The sequence below is a fragment of the Peromyscus californicus genome, unplaced genomic scaffold (genome assembly GCF_007827085.1).
Source record: "Peromyscus californicus insignis strain IS unplaced genomic scaffold, ASM782708v3 Scaffold_13__1_contigs__length_99412109, whole genome shotgun sequence".
NCBI classification, from domain to species: Eukaryota; Metazoa; Chordata; class Mammalia; order Rodentia; family Cricetidae; genus Peromyscus; species Peromyscus californicus.
This window is the reverse complement of record NW_026294424.1, coordinates 70,363,458-70,377,263: the sequence shown is the minus strand read 5'-3', so window position 1 is coordinate 70,377,263 and position 13,806 is coordinate 70,363,458. Positions and strand designations below refer to the sequence as shown.

At 43.2% G+C, this 13,806-nt stretch overlaps 1 protein-coding gene across 3 annotated transcripts in view; it reads right to left on the bottom strand.

The window, feature by feature from the left end:
- Positions 1-13,806, bottom strand: part of Cracd (capping protein inhibiting regulator of actin dynamics) — a 123,154-nt gene that overhangs the window by 92,136 nt on the left and 17,212 nt on the right. The window contains exon 1 of one of the 3 annotated variants that reach the window (XM_052735222.1): positions 3,465-3,582. The exons of 1 other annotated variant lie outside the window; for it this stretch is intronic. The gene's annotated coding sequence lies outside the window, so the exon portion shown is untranslated. Of the gene's footprint in view, positions 1-3,464; positions 3,583-13,806 lie in introns of those variants that run through there. One more of the 3 variants, XM_052735220.1, reaches the window with a different exon arrangement.

Genomic DNA, 13,806 nt, shown 5'->3' with positions numbered 1-13,806 from the left:
GTGCAGGACATGCTGTTCTTGCTGTCTTCCTCTGGAGTCCTTCAGCTTGTCTGACCACTGTATATTCCTGACAACAGCCTTGCACCCTCCCAGCCATACCCCATGTGGCCACAGACCTTCAGAAGAAGGTCTGATCATGTCAAAAGCCACTCAGTGTCTGCTATTACCTACAGCATCAAGTTCAACTCTCCCTCAGGGCACAACGTTCAGTCTCTTTCATAAATTAGCGCTAATCTGCAGCCTTCCAGGGGTCTGGACTACCACTCTCATTGCAAACCCCACACCCAGGCATGCACCAGCTAGATTTTTGATGACACAAAGCACTTTCTTTCTTCTTTGTCCAATTCCTTTACCTGTAATTTTTTTCAGCCCTTTGTTTACTTTTTTAAAAAATCTGTCCTTCAGCCGGGCGGTGGTGGCGCACGCCTTTAATCCCAGCACTCGGGAGGCAGAGCCAGGCAGATCTCTGTGAGTTCGAGGCCAGCCTGGTCTCCAAAGCGAGTTCCAGGAAAGGCGCAAAGCTACACAGAGAAACCCTGTCTCGAAAAACCAAAAAAAAAAAAAAAAAAAAAAAAAAAAATCCGTCCTTCAAGGAGCAGCTGAAAAGTTACACACCCTTCAGAAGCCTGCCTTCACCTCCCACAGGCTATCTACCAGGGGCCATTCTTCCTGGCAGAACCCATCCCTCCTTCTGCCATGCCCACTGGCCTTCCTTTCCTTCAAAACTTTGACATAGCACATGGTACAGCATCACACTCCTATTCGATTGTCAGTGTGTAATAAATGAACAATCGTCCTTTACAACCAATTCCTTCAAAACTTTGATAGCGTATATGGCATAGCACCACACTCCTATTTGATTGTCAGTGTGTAATAAATGAATAATCATGCCTTACAAGTAACCCAGTTCCTTCCCTAAGGGTTGTGTTCAAAGAATGGGATTTCAAAAAGAATAGCAGTAGTCATGATTGTGGGAAAGGGGCAGCCCAGAGAAACAAATTTATCAGCTTTTCTTCATCCCAGACGGTCTTTGAAATTAACATCTTGTATTATTTACGCTCCACACCAAGAGCTGCCACGAGGCTTGTCTCCTTCTTCCAACAGGGATCAGCAGACTTTCCGACTCCTTCAAGTAAAAACGAGTTACCCTCTGGTGTGTGTACCATCTAAACCCTGCGGTCTGTTTCACTGTGAGGCGAGGCCATGGAGAGCCAGGAATTGGCCCCAATAGTAAAGACTTGAAATTGTGTCTTCCTAGCTAAACTGCTATGCTCACCTCCCAGGAATCTTCCCAATCGTTCTTGGTGTGTGAACGAGGACGTATCTGAACTTACGGGACACACCAGTCTGTACAAATACACTTACCAACGACACGTGTGTGGCTGACGGTAAAAGTGTGGACAAGCAGGGGCTGTGTGATTAGCCTCCAGTCCAGCATCTTGCCTGTATGTCTAGAGGTAGGCTGCAGGGTGCCTTTACTCCCTCAACACACTGTTTTCCCTTTCAACCACATATAATCTCCTCCTGTCTTTTCTTGTATTTCTCCCAACACGGATTCCCAATCAGTTCCTTATATTACCTGCCCAAAGCAGTACCATCAGTGTGCCAGGGGGTCATTGGTGTTTTCACAGGTCAGCCTGATCCTTATCCATTCATTGCCTTTCATAACCTTCTACACTTGAGCACCGATCTACTACCAAACTACTGTCTTCTACCTTCTTATCTACTGGGCAGCCCTGACATTGCAGGACCACAGGCTCAACACATCTGAGCTCAGTACCACATAGCACAGGAAACAGAAAGATGAGCATACTTGTCCATTATCACAGTAGTTGATCGCAGAACCTTGGCATGGTCTGTTTCCCTAAAATCTGGCTCCCTGCTACTCCCACCACATCCAGGTGCCACCTCTTTCCTGTCACGTGACTCCCCCTTGATCTTGGACACTGTTTCCAAATCTGCTTCAAATCAGCTAGTGGTCTGGTCCACAAAGCCCTCAAATACAGGTTTCTGAACCTAAGCCGAGGACTTCTCAATTCATTCCTAACGTCCTTCTTGCAACAGGAAGCAGAGCTGATGGCGAAATCCCTGGCTTTCAACCTCAGGTAAATCCCTTAAATTCACCTGCCACTCAGAAGGATCTGAAATGACCCACCACTGATCCTTTCATATTGTTTCATGTTCAGGACACTGCATTCAGGGCAATCAAGGTTAAAAGGTAGGCCAGGATCCACTGCAACTACTTGGCCAAATACCAGCAATGATGGCAGATTTATTGTTTTGTGTTTAGCCCAAAATGAATGAAAGGGACGATACCATTATGGAATGTTCTTGTGAGATTCTGCTTGCATTTTTATCCAAAAGCTTTGCAGGACACAAATATTTTTGGCTATTATAAGAAAAAATTTCTATTATAAGAAAAGAATTTCTGCATATTCAAATACCCACCAGTGTTGGGTTGAGTCTCCCTTGACACCAACAAAAAGATGTATTGGACTCTGTACATTTAGATCCTTTGACTGTGACTTTATATGGAGCTAGGATCATTGTAACAGCTATCAAGTTAAAATGTGGTCATTCTGATAGGCTGTAACCCAGTATAACTGACATGCTTGTCAAAAGAGGGAATTTGGACTCAGACACAAATGGAGAAGAAAGTGAATGCCTAAGGAGAGCATCATGTACACGCCAAGGAGCACCTGCTGCTGCCAGAAGCCAGGGAGGAGGCTGTGTGGGGCTCCCTCACAGAACTCAGAAGGAATCAATCAGTGCTACAGACAGCTTGATTTCTAACCTCTGGCCTCCAGAACTGAGAGACAACCGATTTCTGCTGCCCAGTGTGTGGTACTTGTTACAGCTCCCCGGCACCCCCCCCCCCCCGGGAACTATTAGAACATCGAATGAACACTGAGTCTCCAACAGCCTCCAGCCAGTCCTGCCAGGGACCCACTCCTGGTTAAGAGGGACGGCGCCTCTGTTAAAGGAGAAAAACGGTCTTGCTTACTGCAGAAAGCGCACCTCAAGGGCTCACCTACTTCAGAATCATTTGCTTATTCATGTAAAAACCAACTTAAATGACAGTTCTCTCCAAGTACTCTCTTGCCAAGCTGGAGTACAGGAAGGAGACACACATGGGTGTGGACAGTCTGCTCACACTCACACGCACACATACGCGCTCAGAGTATAGCCCTCTGTCAGATCTTGAATAGGTCGGAAGTTCCCGTAGTTGCTGGGGCCTGCTTCCAACTCATTCTTGTCAGCTGAGCAGAGGAGATTGGGACAGCTGCTTCTTCAACACACAGCATTGTCTTACCAAGATGCTCAGAGTGAATTGCAATTAGATTACAGGGCTGTCAAAGAGGGTCATAATTATAGCATTTATTCACCACATTTACAAGCCAGACGTACACAAAAGGAAGTGAAAGCTGAAGAAAAAGCATGAAAACCCACTCCACATCACTTACCTCAGCAGGAAATCTGACAGAGGAGAGAGGGGAAGCTAGCTAGTCAGCAGGCGAGGGGCCCCTTGCCACCAACAGCTCTGGAAACGGCTTTGTCTCTAGGAGCTAGAAGGGCATGATCTGGTGGCAACCTCTCTCCCTCACAGTTGGAAGAGGAGGGCCAGCAAGGTTGCCGTGACTCACCAACAGCTACAGACAAGCAAGGGAGGAGCTGAGACCAAACCATGAGCAAGGTGGCTCCTGCCAGGAGGCTGAGCAAAGGGAAGCAAAAATCAGGGTGGCCAAGCCCGGCCCCTTGTCTTGGTCTCATCTATAAGAGCCTATTAATTTCCCCGGCAGCTATTTATCACGCAGCTCTGGGGAAGCTTGGGAACTGCCGCACTTCTGCTGGAACGACACAAAGAGAAGGGAAGAAGAGCAAAATTGCCGCGACCACTTCTGCTCGTCAATTCCCTTACGAATCAATAATGCATTTGGCACCACAGGAAGGGTGGTGGAAACCACTCAAGTCCCCTCCAACCTCGGTGTCCCAGAGAGAAAGTGAATCAGAGAGCAATGTTTATGCAGTGAGCCAACTCCTTGAAGAAGAATCATTTCAACAGTTGATCAGACTCCCGTCCAGGGATTCAACCTACAGACACCTCCCGCGTTCCCTGTATACGGAAGATGCTATGCTAGAGACTAGCACAGAGAGGGTCTGATGTAGATTTGTTTCTCAAGGGCTCACCATTCTTTTGAACACGTAAGACATACACATAGAGAAAGAAGAGTTAGAATCCCTCCCCATCTCGCTCTATATACCATATACATGTATATATATATATATGTATATATATAATAATTACTAACTTAGTTATATATGTAAGTGCTGTAGATTTATTGTTTATGTGCCTCCCAAATTCATATGTTAAAATCCCAACCCAAGTCCAGTCCAGATAATGGTAATAAAAGATGGGGCTTTGTGTAGGTGATTATGTGGAGGGAACCCTCATGAATGGGATTAGTGCCCTTATAAAAAGGGCCAGAGAGAGATTCCTCACCTATTCCATCATGTGAGGTTGCAATAAAGAGGCATCTCTATGAGGAAGGGGGTCCTTTTCAGACACTGACTATGTCAGCACCATGATCTATAACTTCCCAGCCTCCAGCCGCCATCTAAATGGACTAAGACAGGAAGTTGGACAGGGAGGAGATAGCCTGATTCTATCCAGCTCCTCACATCTTCTTTTATAAATGGGACTAGGTATAGTGGTTTGTTTTTTTTAAGTCACCTTCAGGTTTACCTGTTTTCTTTCTCCTAAAAATGTACTCTACTACACCATTCAATTATCTTTCCTTTTTACCAGACAGCGGTATTTCTTTTACAACACACTTCTCCCAGCATGCCATGGAAAGCTCTAAATCCATCCCCCAACTTAAACCACTGATTAGTCACAGTGGAGCACACCTCTGGGGGAGAAGAAAAGTATCTCTACCTTTCCTCTGAGCCACCTGCTCCCCAGCTGTTATAAGAGACAGAAATTTCTATGCCTTTTATATTGCAGTTATAGGGGTGGGAGTCCCCAGCTCTTCATGGTTGGGTTTATTAATTAATAGATAAATTTGGATTGTATTTGCAATCCAATTCCTTTATCAGAACAACAATGCAGAAGAGTTAAATGACATTTCCAAGTAAAAATCAAAGAAAAGATTCTTTTTAGCCAACCTTAGCTCTTTTTAATGGCGAGAGTCTCCTGTTTCTATAAGATCTAGAGAAAATGTGGAGCAAATGCACATGCACACTTATTACATCGTATCTTTGCACATCTATCTATTCACATATAAGCGCTAAATTCACAGGGATATAACCAGGCAGGAGGATTACCAAAGGCTGTCTCAAAATCATGGGCCCTAGATTTCTACATCAGAAACAGCAGACATATTTGAGGATCTAGACAAGTGGATAAAGTGAGTCCTGTTTTATACAATGGATAGTGGACTTTCTAAGTCCCAGCCTTCTCCCAATATGAACATGTGTTTGTGCATGCTCGTGCGACACACACACACACACACCACATTAACAAATATATATACACACATGGCATAATACACATGCCACACACACACACATACACACACACCACATTAACAAATATATATACACACATATAGCATAATATACATACCACACATATACCACATTAACAAATATATATACACACGGCATATATATTTGTGTATATATATACATACATAATATATATACCACACACATTAACAAATATATATACACACATATAGCATAATACACATACCACACACACAAACATACACACACCACATTAACACACATATATACACATAGCACAATACACATACCACATACACAAAAACAAAATCCTAAAAATGAATTTCATGCGGTGTTTAGGAGTAGTCTGTTTTGGATGACTGCACCTCTGTTGAACTATATCCCAGTAGTCCCTGTCACATTACCAATCCTTCCTCTGACTTCTGCCACTCTTACACGATTCACAGAAACATACGTAGGAGTTAAAGGGCCAACGTGAACAGGATTCTATCTGTTCCTACCCAAAACTCTTTCCGGGTAGGAAACTGTTTATTTTTGGTGAATGTAGGCAATGAATGGAGCCCGATGTGGGTTTACTTTTAAAAGTTACATCTAGTTAAAAGAGCCACTCCAGGAACCCGGTGTCACTTGCTCTTTTCCTCTTTGCCTCAGTCCTCGTCTTTCCCAGCCTCATGAGAAACAGCCAAAGACTACAAGGATTATAATGGTCTGCTTTGCTTTTGAAACATGTCGTTACATTCCTTCTTTGAACTGGGGAGTGGTGATGCATGGCTTTAATCCCAGCACCTGGGGGCAGAGGCAGGCGGATCTCTGAGCCCGAAGCTAGCCTGGTCTACAAAGTTGAGTTCCAGGACAGCCAGGGCTACACAGAGAAACCCTGTCTCAAAAAACTACCCCCTAGAAAGAAAAAAAAATCCTTTCTTTATTGATACAGGCATCATCATAGAGTGAGATTTAAGAACTTAGAACGGAGACAGAAAAATGCAATGGATCTCTTTGCCTGCTACCAAGGAACCTCTTCAGGAAAGACATCACAGATCTGACTAATATAGACCATTTTTAATAACAGAAATGAACTTTCAAAATAAAGGAGCATGCAAAAATAGTTCAGAAGGTCAAGGAGACAGAGACTAGGCTGAACACTATAGCAGCTCAGGTACTTCAAGGGTTCCCAGGTAGATCAAGGGATTTAGATGGTCGCCTGGGAACTATTAAGAAAAAGCACATTGTGGCCCACAGTACCATCATGGTGCTGTGTGAGTGATGCAGGCTGTTTCCTGCACAAGGATGCCAGGCCGGCAGTGCTCAAGACAAGGAAAGTCCAGCTTGCCTACTTGCTATTCACATCAAGCGCCAGGCCAGGTACCTTGGCTGAGGATGTATCCACACGCAGGAAGGGCAGTCTTTCTGACTACACCAAGGCTTCAAGTGATAGGCCACAGAGCCGCATCTGCCAGGGCAGAACACCATTCTCTCATCACCAAAGAACACTCTGTTCAAGAGAGTAGGAGGCCACTGGCCCCAGAGAGAGGTGAGTGCTAGGTACATTCAATAAAGGAAAAAGGAGAACCGGAATCCTCTGGTGCTAACAGGAAACTGTTGGTCCAGAGGTGAGAGTGAGGTGGGGGGACATAGCCTCATGGATATGCAAGACACCCTGGGGTTACAGATCACTAGGCAATCCTGGGCTGTGGGGAAAAGACAGCTGGGACGTTGGGACCCAGGGTCCATCATGGAAAGAAGAGATTTAAGTTGGACCACCAAGCTACTGGAGGTGAGAAGCATGGGGTGAGTAACTTTGCGATCCCAAATCCTTCCTCCTGTGAACGTGGTACTTAGAGAATGACTCTCCTAGTACCACACAATGCTTCAAGTGCTTGGTGACCATTCCTTTCTTGCCCTTCTGCTGGCCAAGAATGACAGTGGCCATTATGAGGGTGACAATGACTGTCAGGGTTAAATAAATAGGAAAGCTAATAAAGAGGGCTTGCATCGGGGTGTAGGTACCATAAGGCCATAAGAGGGAGACAGGACTCTGGGAAAACAACAAAGCTGGTCTTAGGAGGCTGCAGCTCTTGGAAACACCACACACAGACACACAGACACACACACAGACACACACACACACACAGACACACACACACAGACACACACACAGACACAGACACACAGATACACACAGACAGACACACACACACACACAGACACACACACAGACACAGACACACACACAGACACAGACACACAGATACACACACACATACACACACACACACAGACACACACACAGACACAGACACACAGATACACACAGACAGACACACACACACACAGACACACACACAGACACACACACACACACACACAGACACACACACAGACACACACACACACACAGACACACACACACACAGACACAGACACACACACACACAGACACACACACACACAGACACACACACACACAGACACACAGATACACACAGACAGACACACACACACACAGACACACACACACACAGACACACACAGACACACACAGACACACACATAGACAGACACACACACAGACACAGACACACAGATACACACAGACAGACACACACACACACACAGACACACACATAGACAGACACACACACACACAGCATGCAAGGTGCCAGCGACCTTTCCTTAGTACTTTTGGGTAGTTAAACTTTATACCTATTCTTATATCCAAAGCATCTAATTGTAACCAACTGAATTGTGGATAAAGACAACTTCTAAGAAAGCCTCTGCCTATTAGAGGAAGAAGGCCATCTGGCCATCCCAAGGGAGGCAATGGGAGTTAAAAATGACAGACCAAGGCTTGTCAGGGCAGATGGAGGCTGTCCTCTGCTGCTGCCCTGCTCAGCCCCACCCCCAGAGGCTGTCCTCTGCTGCTGCTCTGCTCAGCCCCAACCCCAGGGGCTGCCTTTGGCGGCTGCCCCGCTCAACCCTGCCCACTCCTCCCACCAGCTGCTGATTTTCAGCTTTTGCCCCCTTGTCTGCTGAATCCACCTTGACTCCTTGCCGGCTCCACCTGAGCCCTGCTGGGAATTCTCCTTTAGGAGCACAAGGAGAAGGTCTCAAGGCTGGGGTGGAGGGAATGCTGAGAGAAAGAGGCATCTCTCCTCCTCCATAACAGCTGCCAGCATCAGAAAGAAGGAGACATGAGAAGCAATTCCCTGGCTGCCTTGCTCGACCACGGACCCCTCTGCTCCCTCCTTCAATAATGTGAAGTTTCAGAGTTTGACTGGCATGACTATGTGCCCTCCTGTTTCCTCTTTTCACCCCTTAGCATTTCTGCTCTTTCATTAAATGTTGGAGTTGTGTTGAGGATAGTCCCAGCTGGCCAGCTTCATACTCAAGTCTGAAGTATTATTTATTGTCCTAGAAGTTGTAGGCTTCAGTCTTTGACCTAAGTGCAATATTATCTACCTTGCATTTTAGCCTTTACAGAAAGGGGGTTATTAGTCATGCTCTCGGGTCTGGCTGGCTACTGAAGCTGTGGTTTTATTCTTTGCCATCATAATCCAGAAACGATGTCCACTTTGCATTCGACATTTCTCACTTCAACTCATATTTCACCACAGACTGGCGTTCAAGCATTTTTCTGCCTACTTATCAAGTTTGCCAGTTACTTACCTTCTCTTCAAATTGGCAAAATCTCCCACTGTTTGACTGAGATAAATGGCTTGTTAGAGACTTGCAGTTAGAAATTTAAAGTAACACAAACAAAGTTCTAGGAAATTATCAGAAGGTTGTATTATTATTATTATTAATTTAATCTTGTATTTACTCTTGGTATATGTGAATGTTGATATATGCATATATGTATGTTAAAAAGTTAAGATTTGGTCAAACTATATTTTCCCATTCAAGTACAAAAAATTGTTCTCAAGGCTTCAGAAAGTGTACTGTGGTGATATTTTCTTTCTTTGTGCACCCCAATAAAGCTTATCTGAGGATCAGAGGAAAAAGCAAGCCACTATATTAAACACAGAAGTCAGGCAATGGTAGCATATACCTTTAATCCTACCATTCGGGAGGTAGAGATCCACCCAGATCTCTGTGAGTTCAAGGCCACACTGGGAACAGAGCCAGGCGTGGTGGCACACGCCTTAAATCCCAGCACTAACCATAGAAGTCTGGAGGTCTGTACAGACAGACAGGAAGTGATGTAGCTGGGCGGAGAGAGGAAGTCAGATGGCAGAACAGAAAGGCGTGGGTATACAGGAAGTAGGTCTCTCTGGAGGCTGAGGAGTTGGAGAGGTGAGGTTGGCTGTGGCTTGTCCTATTCCTCTATCTCTCGGTTTTCACCCCAATATCTGGCTCCGTTTTTTTTTTTTTTTTTAATTAATAAGACCGTTTGGCAATTTGTCTTACAGTGTACAGTTGCTAAACAAGTTGTAAATGAAGACTTGAAGGTCCTTAAAAACAGTTCTTACGGGACTGGTGAGACAGCTGAGGAGGGAAGGGCACTTGCCACCGAGTCTGACAACTGATTCCACAGACCCACACGGTCCCAGAAGCTGTCCTGGAACTTCTACCGTGTACAGTGGCATGTGACACCTCCCCCCAAAGTGTAAAAAGGATTCTTAATAACTAAAAGTTCTTAAGGGCTGCATATATAGCTTAGTGACAGAGGTATTGCCTAACACACACAAGGACCTGGGTTCAATCCCCAGCACTGCAAAAAAAGAAAAAAAATTATAATATCAGGTAGTAACAAAGCTAATTTTGTGTAGGGACACTTAGGAGACTTCTTTAAGGTCTCTATCCCCCAACTAATTCAGAAATTAGGCAAGAGAGTAGGGTGATGCATACTCTCAGTGACGATGAGATCAAATTTCAAATTAACATCCTAAGTGAAACTTCAAGGCTCAATGACTGAGCCCTCTAAGTGACTGAGTTGTAGATAATTTTCACTATCATGTTTGTGTTCATATTTATTTCCAAAATGTTTTGTAAGAACAGGTATGGTGGTGCATGCCCATAATCCCAACACTGAGGAGGCTCAGGCAGGATGAACTGGAGTCCAGTCTGGTCTACACAAAAAGATCTTGTTTTGGGGAGAGAGAGAGAGAGAGAGAGAGAGAGAGAGAGAGAGAGAGAGAGAGAGAGAGAGAAAAGGTTTATGGCACCTCATTACTTTTATAATTAGAAAACTAAAAATTATATCAAAATATTTAACTTTAGTTAAATTTTTTCTAGATATTTTAGAACTATCCTTTCCCACACAAATGGCTTATGAAATAGACAAACTGATAAATTAAACAAATTATTTTTACCTAGTCATTAAGCAGGTTCCTTAACGACTTCTATTTGTAAACATTTTAACAGTTTGCTGAAATTGTTGTAATCTTTCATCTTCAAAAGCCTTAAGTATGTCATTTAATTTTTAAAAATTGTAGCTTAAAGAAAACAAGTAGAAAAAATCACTTAATTCAATTTAAAAACTTATCAAGAAGTAAAATATCCTTGAATACCAGATGACATATCCCCAAATAGACCAATCTATATGTATTTTTTTATAAATAGATGTGAATTTGCCATGTCTCCTTGTTTTTGCATAAAAATGTATCATACACTAGGGCTCTGGGCAGCAGACATACACATCCTTCTGTCTACATCAGAACTTAATTAATCTACCTTCCCATCACTGAAAAAAATTTCCAGTTTCTTGCTATTGCCAATATGGCATCAATGACTATCCCTATATTTAAAATTATTCTTGAGACAGAATCTAACTATTTTTTCAGAGTGGTCTCCAACTCCTGGGATCAAGCATTACCCTTGCCTCAGCCTCCTGATGCAGAATATTTGTTTAATTATGCAAAAATGTTGCATTTGTTTAACTATGTAAAGATGTGTTGCATTTGTTTAATTATGTAACGATGTGCTGCTGTGTTACTTTGCCTGCCTAAGGCACCTGATTGGTCTAATAAAAAGCTGAACAGCCAATAGTGAGGGAGGAGGTACTGGCAGGAAGAGTAATTAGGAGGAAGAATTTAGGCTTAGGGGAGAAAGAAAAAGAGACACCAGGGAGACACCAGGGGCCAGCCAGACAGACATGGGGAAGCAGGAAAGTAGGGCATGCAGAGTGAAAGAAAAGTAAAACCCCCAAAGCAAAATGTAGATGAATAACAACAGGCTAAATTAAGTTAAAAGAGCTAGTGGGACAAGCCTAAGCTAAGGCCAAGCATTCATAATTAATAAGTCTCTGCTGGTGGCCCAAAGAAAATCCCAACTCCAGTCTCCAAGCAGCTAGGACTTCAGGTGTGCATGCTAGCATTCCGCTGTACATATGTTTTTTACAAGTTACTACTTTTATAAATTTCTTAATGTATTCATTAAAGAGGCTAGAAGTGTTAAATTCAATAAATACTACCCAGTTAGCCTCTCGAAAGGTTCATCAGTTCTACTTACAGTGTGTGAGTTTCCACATTTCCAAATTCTTAATGGCATTTATCATTGTCATTTTTAAAACTGTTCCTTATGAAATTCTTGGGGAAAAAAATGTCTCCAGAGAGTGCTCCCTTTCTCTCTCTCTTATATACTTAGTTCTTCTGTAAAGGTGTCCATATTCATCGTTTGTTTGTCCATTAACCCCCTTTGTCTGGTTGTCCACTGGTATACACTCACTACTCCATGCCCCTGTATGTTCAAGTGCACATCATTGCTTCACCATGTCAGCCCTTGGTTTGAGGGCCCGGCATCATTTAGAGCCATAGCAGTTTTATTAGCTTTTGCTCTATTTTTACACCCTTGCATACAGGCATAAGAGACATCTACCAGTCACATCATTCACCAGAAGCAAGATTCCAAGGACCCTCAGAATGGCAAAGAGATGGTTCACTGGAAAGCAACGCACACTGCGGCTGTGGCCATGAAGTTATTTTCATCCCTTAAATAATTTCATGTGTACATACAGCATCGAGAACCACAGCACACCTCAGCACACTGTGAGCAGCCTTAAAGAGACAGAACCATCTGCACTCACAAGAAATTGAAAGAATAAATACACACAAGACATTCACTAGTTCACATAAAAATACCTGGATTTTTTTAAAGAACTAAAATAAATGCATAAAAATTGGCAAGAGTTTGGTTTGAATGGTGCATTATGGACCTTTTCTTCAAACTAATGTTATTTTAATTTCACTATTTAAAAACAATGATTAGCCAGGCGGTGGTGGCACATGCCTTTAATCCCAGCACTCGGGAGGCAGAGCCAGGCGGATCTCTGTGAGTTCGAGGCCAGCCTGGTCTACAGAGTGAGATCCAGGACAGGCTCCAAAACTACCCAAGGAAACCCTGTCTCGAAAAACCAAAAAAAAAAAAAAAAAATTTAAACAGCAATATTTGCTCAACTTTGAGTAAACTAAAAAACACTTAGGTATATAGTTTTAAAAGGCTAATTTTATGGTACGTGTATGTGTCATGTCTCAACAAAGCTATCTTCTCTCCCTTTCTTTCTTCCTTCTTTAATTTTGAAAAAATTCTTTCCACCATTTTGTTTTGTTTTAAGAGACAAGGTCTCATTATATTGCCCGGGAGGACCCCAAATTCCCAGGCTCAAGTGATCCTCATGCCTCAGCTTCCCAAACAGCTTGGGTCACAGGTGTGCACCTGTAATCTGCTTGACTCATGAAGGTTTTTCTTTTTAAAGTCAAACTTAATAATTAGACCACTACTTCAAATACATATGCTATATATAGGAGACCCCCTATCCTTCTGGTTAGTGTTTTTGAGAATTAAAATTGTTTCAAAATATGAAATCTACTTACAATATGTTGCACTCATCATTAATTTTTCATTGATTTTATGTAAGAAACTCTGGGAGTTAGTAAACTATGCAAAAGCTGTGGCATGGCAAGACTATTCCTACCCCTTCTTTTGGGCAGTAATGGTCAATGAACACACAGTCAAAATGACTCCTCCAGAGTGTCACTGAAGTGAGATGTCAGGACATTTGGAAACGGCTGGGTGATTTTATACTGGGACCACTTACATACATATCCTTGTGTAGACAGAGTCAAGCTCCCAGTGTGCCCATCAGAAGTGACTGTAATGCAGGACAGAGTGCCATGTGGGGCAGAGAATAATGAAACAGACACCTATTCCATCCTGGCTACTGTCTCTCAGATGCTGGGCTCTCGGCTGGCGATTAATGGTTTCACTGTGTTGAATTATTTTTATGTAAAAAAAAGTAAGTTGTGAGTTAATTAAAGAGCCACAGAGAATAAATTAACT